This window comes from Furipterus horrens, unplaced genomic scaffold, assembly GCF_987537825.1.
Source record: "Furipterus horrens unplaced genomic scaffold, mFurHor1.1.pri manual_scaffold_1, whole genome shotgun sequence".
Lineage (NCBI taxonomy): Eukaryota > Metazoa > Chordata > Mammalia > Chiroptera > Furipteridae > Furipterus > Furipterus horrens.
The window spans coordinates 147,343,219-147,353,450 of record NW_028327171.1 but is presented as its reverse complement, the minus strand read 5'-3'; the positions used below and the strand labels follow the sequence as shown (position 1 = coordinate 147,353,450).

Here is a 10,232-nt window from a genome sequence, read left to right as displayed (position 1 = left end):
TCATTTATTTATTCATCCATTGACTCCCTTCAAGCATTTATTGGTTTTACTCTGTGCCAGGTGTTGTGCTAGGTCCTGGGGCTATGAAGAACATTTTGAATTGGCTCCTGTTGTCAAAGAGCTGAGTGCCGGATATTAAACTTTAGGTTGAAAGGCCTTTAATGGTGTGTAGAACTTCAAACATTATTCTGCAAGCAAAAGGAGGTATGAAGATCTGTCCACTCTTGGTCTTTAACAAGGGAATAAGTAAGGCTTTTGGAGAGAAGCAAGGTTGCAGTGGGGAAAGAATGATGTCAGAAAGAAGCAATTGTCCTTGTCCAAATGATAAGGTCTTGAACTAGGGTAGATAAATTAGATCTGGAGGCAAGAAATGTTAAATATACAATAAAAAAGAAGTAGGGGGTAGTTCAAGAGTTTTTAACTATAATGAAGTAAAACTGACTCTGGCTTTGTGAGCAGAAGAAATTTTATCAAGATTGGTCTGGATAATCATACTTACCTGGCAGGAGAGAGACCATGATCACGAAAGTGGTTTTCCCAGGGCAAGGCTTATACATTGCACTCCGGATGTGTTGACCCCTGTGATTTCCCCAAATGTAGGAAACTCAAATGCATCATCTGTGGTAGTAGGGGACTGCATTTGCACTGTCCCCTTAAAAAAGAAAAAAGAATAGAAAAGAAAAAAGACTGGTCTGGATAATCAATGTGAGGTTCAAGAATCAAATTCAGAAAATGTGCAACTAACAAGTGCCTCTGAACAGCCCAAAGCAGAGAAGACCTCCACCATCTTAAGTAGGAAAAATATGGCCCAAATGCAATGGCATTGCTGCTGCTCCCTGGCAGGACTCCCTCTAAACCTGCAATCCTGACCTGAGTCTTCAGTCTGTTCCATCTCTCTAAACCCATTTGGACCCAGAACGCTTGGTGTCCAGCCTGAGCACACAGGAAGAGGGAATGGAAATACATGCCAGCAAATGCTGGTGGATTCTTTCCAACTGAAAAGGGAAGTTTAGACATTGAACAACTTCCTGATGACAATTGTTCACACCAAGGATATTAAACCTTTATCATCAAGACTCCAAGAGATCTAGATTTATTAACAGGGTGAACAATGATGCCATCATGGACAAGGGACATAGAACCAGAAGGAATGCAGTAGTAAACTGGATTCAGATTAAATTTGAGACAGCATTGAGATAGGCCAGAGGTTGGAGATTGTGGTCCGGATATCAGGACAGAGGTCAGAGCTAAAGATAAACACTTGAGAGTTCTCTTAACTGGCAGTATTATACTCCATTTACTTCTACTGCTTGTCCAGAAACACCTGGAAGAATTCTATTCATCCTTATTCTTCTTGCTATAATACCATGCTCCCGTGTATTTTTGTATTTCATTCCATTTCCTAATCTTTCAAAATAGTATTTGGTCCCACAGTTTGGAAAAAGTTAATCCTCAATTACCTAATCTCAACACTGGTAATTCAGAAAAAAGAATGTGCCAGAAATGTCCCTGTATACACCCTACATTCGTATACCACCTTCTCTACATACCAAATTAATCACTTTTGGATGTGTTCACCAGTGGTTTCATACTAATTAGGTCAGTGTTTTTTGTTTTTTAATTGAATTTATTGGAGTAACATTGGTTAATGAAATTATATTGGTTCCAGGTGTACAGTTCTATAATAGATCATCTGTATTTATTGCAAGGTCAGTGTTTTTAAGTAAGAGATCTCTCAACTCCTAAATGCATGCCAGTGGATGGACCAAAAGGGGCCAGAGGAGGCAACCATTCCATGCTCTGATTTGAGCCTCTCTCATCACTTGTCTTAACAGTTTCTCCATTCAGTTCATTATTGTCCACTTCCATAAGCCTGGGATGCTGCAGTTCCCACCACCTGATACATCATCCCATTGATTTTTCTGCACAGAGATTTTCAAACTGGGATTTATAGAGGGACTAAGAGGGGAGTGGAAAGGGTTAGAGGAGAAGCAAAACTGGTTATGGCTTCAGATCCTTTTTCTCTGTTTAACAGGAGCAACTCTGATAGTCTCTCTTATAAATTACATTTTAATATAAAATTTATTTTGAGGACAGTGTTCTAATATTAAAAATAAGCTGCTTTCATGTGGCAGTTCTCAAAATGTGTTTGGTTTTGGGAAATCTCTACGCTTTTAAAAATTGAGGAGCTCAGAGACTTTATTTATATGGGTTTTATCTTTTAATATTTATCATATTTGCAATTCACACTGAGTATTTAAAATATGTATTTATTAATTTATTTTAAAACAGCAGTAATAAACCCATTATATAACATAAATATTTTGTAAAAAAATAATTGTATTTTCCAAAACAAAAATAATGAAGGAGAAAAGAGTATTTAACATTTTTGCAAACCTAATGCCTGATTTAGTAGAAGACAGATGTAGTCTCCTATCTGCTTCTGTATTAAATCTGTTGTGATATATCATTTTGGTTGAAATATATGACAAAAGGCACATCATATGGTTGAAAGAAGTATTTTAATAGTCTGTCCAGATAAATGTGGATATTCCTCTTTGACAATACACCAAAACTCAATAATTAGTAATTTCTTAAAGGTTTACAATGTGAAATCAAAACCCAATTAATAAACATTTTGAACTCTCCAACATTAAAATATAAAGAATTGGGCAAAGTAGGTTTACATTTATTCATATGGAAAATAATACAATAATGAATAATAATACAAGAATAAACTCTGTGCTTCATGTACTGACAACTGTAAACTTACTTTCACCCCACCCTGTATTAGTCTGTCTTGCACTTTGGTGGATCTTTCTTTTGCCATGCATACCTTTGTAACAGCATGCATTAGTCATCTGGAAAATACTGATTCACTCAGTTATGTTATTTTTCAAAATGGTACACTTCATTTTACAATCTCAAAAATATATGTATAATAATATTACTATCAATATCATCAGAAAAATTTCTAAATGTTGGGAGCTGTCAAACTCACAGTGGTGGATACAAGTTTGATACAATATGAGTTTTTGCTTGAAAGCTTTAATTTTATTATTGGCAACAAGTACTATTAGCTGTTTTCCTTGCTGTGACAGGCTGACTTGCAAAAAAAAGAAAAAAAAAATCTGCGAAGTATCCAAGTCTAATAACTTGCCTGTCAGTTGCTCTTTCAAATTCAAGAGCATTTCATGGAGAAAGTATCTGGTTCAGCTTGCAACTGAAACAATCACACAAGTGTTTTTCCTCGGGGCAACCACAATACTTCTGTATGCAGCTTAGAAGTGCCTTACAAGTACTTAACCATTTCTTCACATAGAATTTTTAAAAGATGAGTACTCAAAGGTACAGATTTATTAAAACAAACACACATTTTACTCTCCTTAAGGATATTTTTAAGTAGAACTGGCTTTTTTTCCCTATGTGTCTGACATTGAAGTAGACAAGACTAATGGTACAATTCGGGGGGACTGCCTGAATTCTTGCAAAGGCATTAGCCACTTCACTCACTCCTCATTGTTTATTTATTTATTTATTTATGTATAACATCAGTAAAAATCTGACTAGAGTGAAAAGGGAAAATACCATTTTAGTGTTATTATGCAAATAATATTGAGTGTTATTATGCAAGTTTTGACCTTGTAGAACCCCTGAACAGGCCTAAGGGATTCCTAGCTTCCTTAGGTTACACCTTGGGAATCAAGAGGGGTGTGGAAGAAATCTCTGTGTTAGAGTCTCTTAAAGATAAAACAAAATACCCATTAGTTCTCTGGAAAGGCGATGATAAATTGTAATTATACATCTGTCTACTGCACTTTCATAAGATTTGAGGGTCAGGAGGAACTAGATCTACAACAAAATTAAAAGGTTTTTCTCATAACTGCAGATGAAATGTCTCAAGATTCTAGGGAATATGACTCAAGTGTTGGGAAAATACTTAGAACTCATTTGTGAATTCATTTATTGATTGCAAGCAAATAAAAAAGTTACAAGTAAATGTCTATGTACAATCTATAGATTGTGTAGAACCCTTTAAAAAGAAAAGCTCATTAGAATACCCAGCAATATTAGCAGTAAGTTTGAGCACTTACAGTAAGTCAATCACTGTTAAACACTTTTTATAAATTGCTTTTTATTCCTTGTCATAATTTTAATAATGAGATTGTGTGCTATAAGGCATTGGCACACTTTCCATCTCTTTATTGTGGATTAGGAAAATGAGACTAAGAAAATTGTGAAAGATCACAAGGCTAGTGAGTGTTGGGACTGAGATTTGAATACAGAGAGCAAGCTTTGAGTTGTTACAGAACCTCTCAAATCTTATTCTAATTGTTTATAAAATGCTAATAGCACCAACCTAACTGAGGTTTGTAAAGCGTGGATGAGATCACACATATGAAAGAATACAGCATGGTGCCTGGGATATCCTATGCTCACCCCTCAACTGCCTTCAATTATAACAAGAGGGAAAAGACAATTATAAATTGTAAATAACGTCAATGCAGAGCAAAAAACATTTTTTAGAGACATTTTATTTATTTATTTATTTTAGAGAGAAGGAAAGGGAGGGAGAAAGAGAGGGAGAGAAACACCAATGTGTGCTTGCCTCTCGTGATCCCCCAGCTGGGGACCTGGACTGCAACCCAGGCATGTGCCCTGACTGGGAATCAAATCTGTGACCCTTCAGTTCGCAGGTCAGCACTCAATGCACTGAGCCACAACACCCAGGATGCAAAGCAAAATTGTTAAGTGCCAAAAGAGAGACATATATTATGAGTTATGAGATTTTAGTTGGGGCAAGGGCAGAGAGTGGAGGTATTACTACTAACTAAAGGCAGGCAGGATCATAGGGAAGGAGGAAGGTTATTTGAAAGGGTAAAATTTGGTAGATTTTGTTGACCAGTTAAGTATACAGTTATTTGAAGCTTGTTATTAGACATTATATTTCTACTGTATATACTTCTTAATAAATACAAACATACCTGTGTGTATATACACAATACATAAATATACATATGTGTGTGTGTGTGTGTGTGTGTGTGTGTATATATATATATATATATATATATATATATATATATATATATATATATTGCCCTGGCTGGTTTAGCTCAGTGGATTGAGCGTCGGCCTGTGAGCTAAGTGTCGCTGGTTCGATCTTCCAGTCAGGGCACATCAGAGAAGGAAAACTCTGACTCCAAAAAACCTCCGCTGCCTTGCGGCATACCTCTTCAGGGGAAAGGCTAAGGGAGTAAACCCCGACAGAAAATTCGGAGCCAGAGTCCCTAAGGCGGTTTGACGTTGTAGTCAACACCGGCAACTCCTGCGGCGCACCTGAAGCCAAGCTGTATCGACTCCGTCTTTCCCTTGGACCCTTCAGCTGCGAAGAGAGGGGGGGTCTGCTGCATGGGCAACAGCAGACCCTCCATATTACCCTGCCCAGGCTCTGTAGCTTCAGCTTCACTGGAGAGGACACTCCAGCGTCATCGCAAGATGTCGATTCAACACGGGAGGAGACAGATACCGTGTCACTCCCGAATCGGACTGCACAGCCATTCTCGGCGGTGCAGATAGACTCTTAAGAAGCTACACCATCGTCTCTCGAGACGGACGGCTGCCGACATATATATATATATATATATACATATATATATATATATCTGTTACAGAGTGAAAGGGGGTTCTTTCATGTGGCGCCTTGGTGTAAAACCCAACAACTAGTGTTGAGGAAACAGGTTTTTATTTACAGTATTCCAACCTGGGGAGGGCAGTGAGCACTTCAGCTCAGAGCCCTGTTTTCCCACGGGACCCAGCACTTCCCTTGCTCCCCAAAAAGCTAGAAGCCAAACACATGCCCAGAAGTTCCCCATCCCTTATCTGTCAGCTGTCTCCTTCAGGATCTGGGGTACGATGTCATTAGCCTCCGTATAACTGTCCAGGAACACATGTGCCATGTTGCACTGGATCATGCACGGTTCTTCCTTTTCCCTTTTAAAGCTGCATGGTATTCTTCCTTCTCAAAACCGCATGGAGAACTTAGCTAAAATGTCTGCCGCCTATTTTTAAATCCCTGACTGTGTCTTCTGATGCAGTGGGCGCGGTAACCAGTTCTAACCATTTACAAAACCTTGTACAGGCTCTGTGTGCTCTCTGTACCATTCCCTGGTCCAAAAACTCCTCCCATCTTCTTGGGGCCTTGGAAGTATCAAAGACATTTGTGTAACAAAAACACTAGCCACTAGCCACAGGCATGTGAAGGCATCTTAAAAGGTGTTTCCTTTTCCCTATCCCCCAATTTGCAGGCTCTGGGGATTTTTGGACATCTCTACTCTGTAACATATCTGTATTGCTTTGTAGTATTTGTGTCATTGTTTTTTGTTTAATTGGTGAAAATCTTATTTAGGTACTTGTGAAAAGTGAAGAATTGACAATTTCATTTATACTTGGTAAAAAGATCAGCATTTTTTGGCTTCTGAGACTAAACTGGTGAAGTTAGTTTCTCCACTAAATGCATTCCTGGTCAAATGGACTATCTGTATATGACTTGCATTTCTGGAGGAGTCCTTGGTTAGCCTCCAATGTACCCATGTAGAAGATAATGCTGAAGGAGTGCTTTTGAGGAAGTTGGTTTCTGCAGAACCTCCTTTGCCAGGATGTGCTCTTGAGTAACCCACTGGTCAGCGCTTCTCCCATCTGCATGACTCATGGGGCTGCCCGATATTCTACAGAGGAGACTTGGCTACTTCCTCTGCAGAACATGGCTAATTCCATCCCCTGGTGAGAATATTTTGAAATCTCTTCCTCCTGACAGGTGCTAAGTAAAGAAATTATTCCACTTAAATGGTTCATTGATTGACTTGAGTAATTGATTTTATGGTCTGCAGTAGTATCACTTCTTACTTTGTAAAGTAGAAGGCTCTAAGCCAGTTCATATAAAACAGAAAATATCCTTGTAGAATATCCTAGAGATGGAATATCTTTGTGAAAAATAGGAGGATTTCAGCAATCAGCAGTTTTTTGCTGCCTCAAATTCTACTTATCTCTGGCTCCTCGTAGACTTGTCTAGGCATCACCACTAATCTTTTGTTAGAAAAGCCCCCTGGTTATGTGCAATCATTTCTCATTGATGTTCTCCACTGACAACACTATCTATCACTGTTACGTGGAGGCAAAGAACTGAGACCTTGAACTGCGAAGAAATGAACCATTAAAACCAATGGGTGGCTTCTCTAGCCCACAAAGACAAACTAAAAACAGCTACCTAAGATCTAGTAAGCCCTCTCATTTCTGGCAGCACAGCTGTGGGAAAGAGCATTGCAAAGCCGTATCCATTGCGGGGTGGTAGTTTAAATCCGACAGATCCTCTATACCTGCTTTGTGATTTGACTTAGCAGAGTGAGTATATTGTATAACAGGAGTGAGCAAACTAAGATATCCAGAACTGATATCTACTCATCATAAAAAATAAAAAATAAAAACTTATATTAAAATTCTGCTTCAATTCCATAATGTAGAAAGAAATGGCAGAAATAAAACCCCCTTCCCACAGAACTTCCTTGTCAGAGATCTGGTCATTTCCATGTCAGCTGAGGTCAAAGAGTAAATTCCACTTGTGCAACTTGAGAACCCAGTTTGCTCTGGGATTTAAGCAACTCTGAAGCCCCTGGGCCAGGTTTCTACAGGCTTTGGAGCAAGCTGCCTGTTTGCATAATGTTCAGGTGCCCCCTGCTTTTTGAATATGCACAACTCCATTTGTTCATGCAGATTTGGTAATTGTCTATTTAATCACCTATTTGCATGCACAATTACTCAGTTTGGGCACATCCACTCACATTTGCATATGTAAATCTTGACTTGGGCTCGGCAAAATGACTGCACCTGCAAACTGCAGCCTTGCCCATTTATAAACCCTGCGAATAGGGTGGGAGGTGGGGGGGAATCAGCCTTGACCCAACGGGAAAGCAGGACCAAATGAGCTTGAGCTCCAAATATTGAGCATTATTTATATGTGTAATAAAATAAATTTATTTTATTTTAAGCCTGCAAAGGAAAAAAAAGTTAGAAAGTAAATTGTTTATTCTCGTATAGGAGGGAAAACAGTAAGATAAAAACCAGAATAAAAAGAAAAATATTGTAAAAAAGAAAAAGCAATACCGAGTTTAATCTTCTTCCCAAACTCTGCCAATATAACATTTGTTACCTCTGATATTTAAAGGAACAAAATTTTTAAAACTCAAGACCAGAAGGCTGAAATTGAGGTAGTAGTCATTGTTGATGGAAATGGAGCAAGTGACACAAATGCTCGGCTTTATCAAGATATCTTTCTCCTCGAACAACAGCAAAATTACCTTAAGGCCCTATACGTGAGATTGTTTTCTCTGTTCATAGATATGTTAAACTCAGGTACCAAGTGCTTTCTTAATGGCTCTTAACATGTCTGGAAGAATATAGGAAGAATTAACGTGTGCAGAGAAAGGAGGGAAATACAACTTCTTGCTATTATGTGTAATAACTTCTTGGCTTTAGTTTTAATGTCTCATTTGGAAGAGTATTTAAATTAAGATTATTAGGCCATCTCTGAGACAGATTCAGTAGATGTAGGACTGGGCCCAAGAATCTGCATTTCACCCAACACTCCAGGGGATTCTGATGTATGTGGGTTTGGAACACACTCTTTGAGACATGAATTACTATGGCTTTCAAGGAAACTGATATATGTGTATAAGTATGTGTTTATTTCCCCAAACATAGAAAAAGCTCTTCCTGATTCTCTGAAGCCAGGTCCTTGACTGCTGCATAACAAACCTACCCGTACAGTTTGGGATGGGATGGGGTCTGTCACAGAAACCAGGGTTGGCTCAGTTTTGCTATTAATAGCACTCTTCGCTGGCATGAAAAACTACTTACCAAATCCCCCTCCACCTAGTATTAGATAAGCCTTTCTTGGAAGTCCAGGGAATCAAGAGGCCCTAGTTCAGCCACTGCAAAGACCAGCTCTCCCTGAAACAATTTTGAGCCAAAGACCAAGTAAAAGCTAAGTGGATATATTCATAGTGTGTGACAGTTTATTAATTGTTGTTATTGTTGTGTATAGGTGTGTGTATTTTTTTTTTTTTTGCAATTTATCTCAATACTCCTTTAATTCATATAAATCTCTGCTCTTGATTTTTCCTTTGAACTAGTCATAGCATCTGCTCAGTTCTGTCATGTTATATGAGAGAAATAAAAATCTTAATACATGTTGGTTTTTATACCTGTATGAGAGTCATGACTTTATTTTTCTGCATTATCTTTTAACAGTTTTGGAAGTTTCATAAAGATGCCCGATAGATTCACCTGACTTCATTTATATTTTCCACAGTTTTTTTAAACAAGTCAGATAAGTATATCTTAATCCTGCCATTACTACCTGCTATTTTCTTCGTTATTTTCCAATATCATTATAAATCCTTTTAATGTAGTTTTGTCTGTTTAATATCCTATCTTATGAGAGCATAATAACTTATTTTATTATTCCTTATTTTAAAATTTAAATGTAGAGGTTGTTTCCACTTTTAAAAAAAGTAAATAACACTATGATGAACATTTTATGCACATTTTAAAACTTCATATTAAAATATTTATTTAAGATAGATTGGTAAAGGAAAGAAATGGATACAGATGGTATATTGTTAACTGGTTTTTATCACAAGAGCAAGATGTACATTAAATAAATCTAGTAAATTTTGTTTTGAAGAAGAAGTTAATTTATTTTGATTCATTTTTGGAAAGTGATATGTTCTAAAGGGCCTTTTGGTTGGATTTGTTACAGTAGCAGTGATAACCAGAGAATATAACTTTCCAAACATCTTTTAATGGGAAGAATTCTAGAGAAGGACAGCTAGATGTTGGTTGTGTTTGATGGAGACTTCTAGATAAAATAATTGAATTGATTTCTAGAGAGGGCATAGAAATAAATCCTATCTGATTATCTTATTTAATGCTCACAAAACACCTGCAAGTGGGGTGTTATTGTCTCCATATTTCAATTGAGGAAGTGAAAACTTATGACGGTTAAGACAAGTGTCTCAAATCACACAACTAAGAGCTGATAGAGGTAGGATTTGAACTCAGTTCTTTCTCATCCTGCATCTGAACTCAGCCCTTGCTGCTTTCAGGCCCGCCAGAAACTGACATCTTCATCTATCCCCTCTCCTGTGCATGTTCTCCCAGAGGGAGGGCTGGCCATT

General features: G+C 37.7%; 1 non-coding gene across 1 annotated transcript; it reads left to right on the top strand.

The window, feature by feature from the left end:
* The first annotated feature begins 491 nt into the window (after positions 1–491).
* LOC150022025 (U1 spliceosomal RNA) lies at positions 492–655 on the top strand. The gene has a single exon (XR_016513547.1). It is a non-coding gene; the product is annotated as a U1 spliceosomal RNA (small nuclear RNA).
* The last annotated feature ends 9,577 nt before the right edge of the window (positions 656–10,232 follow it).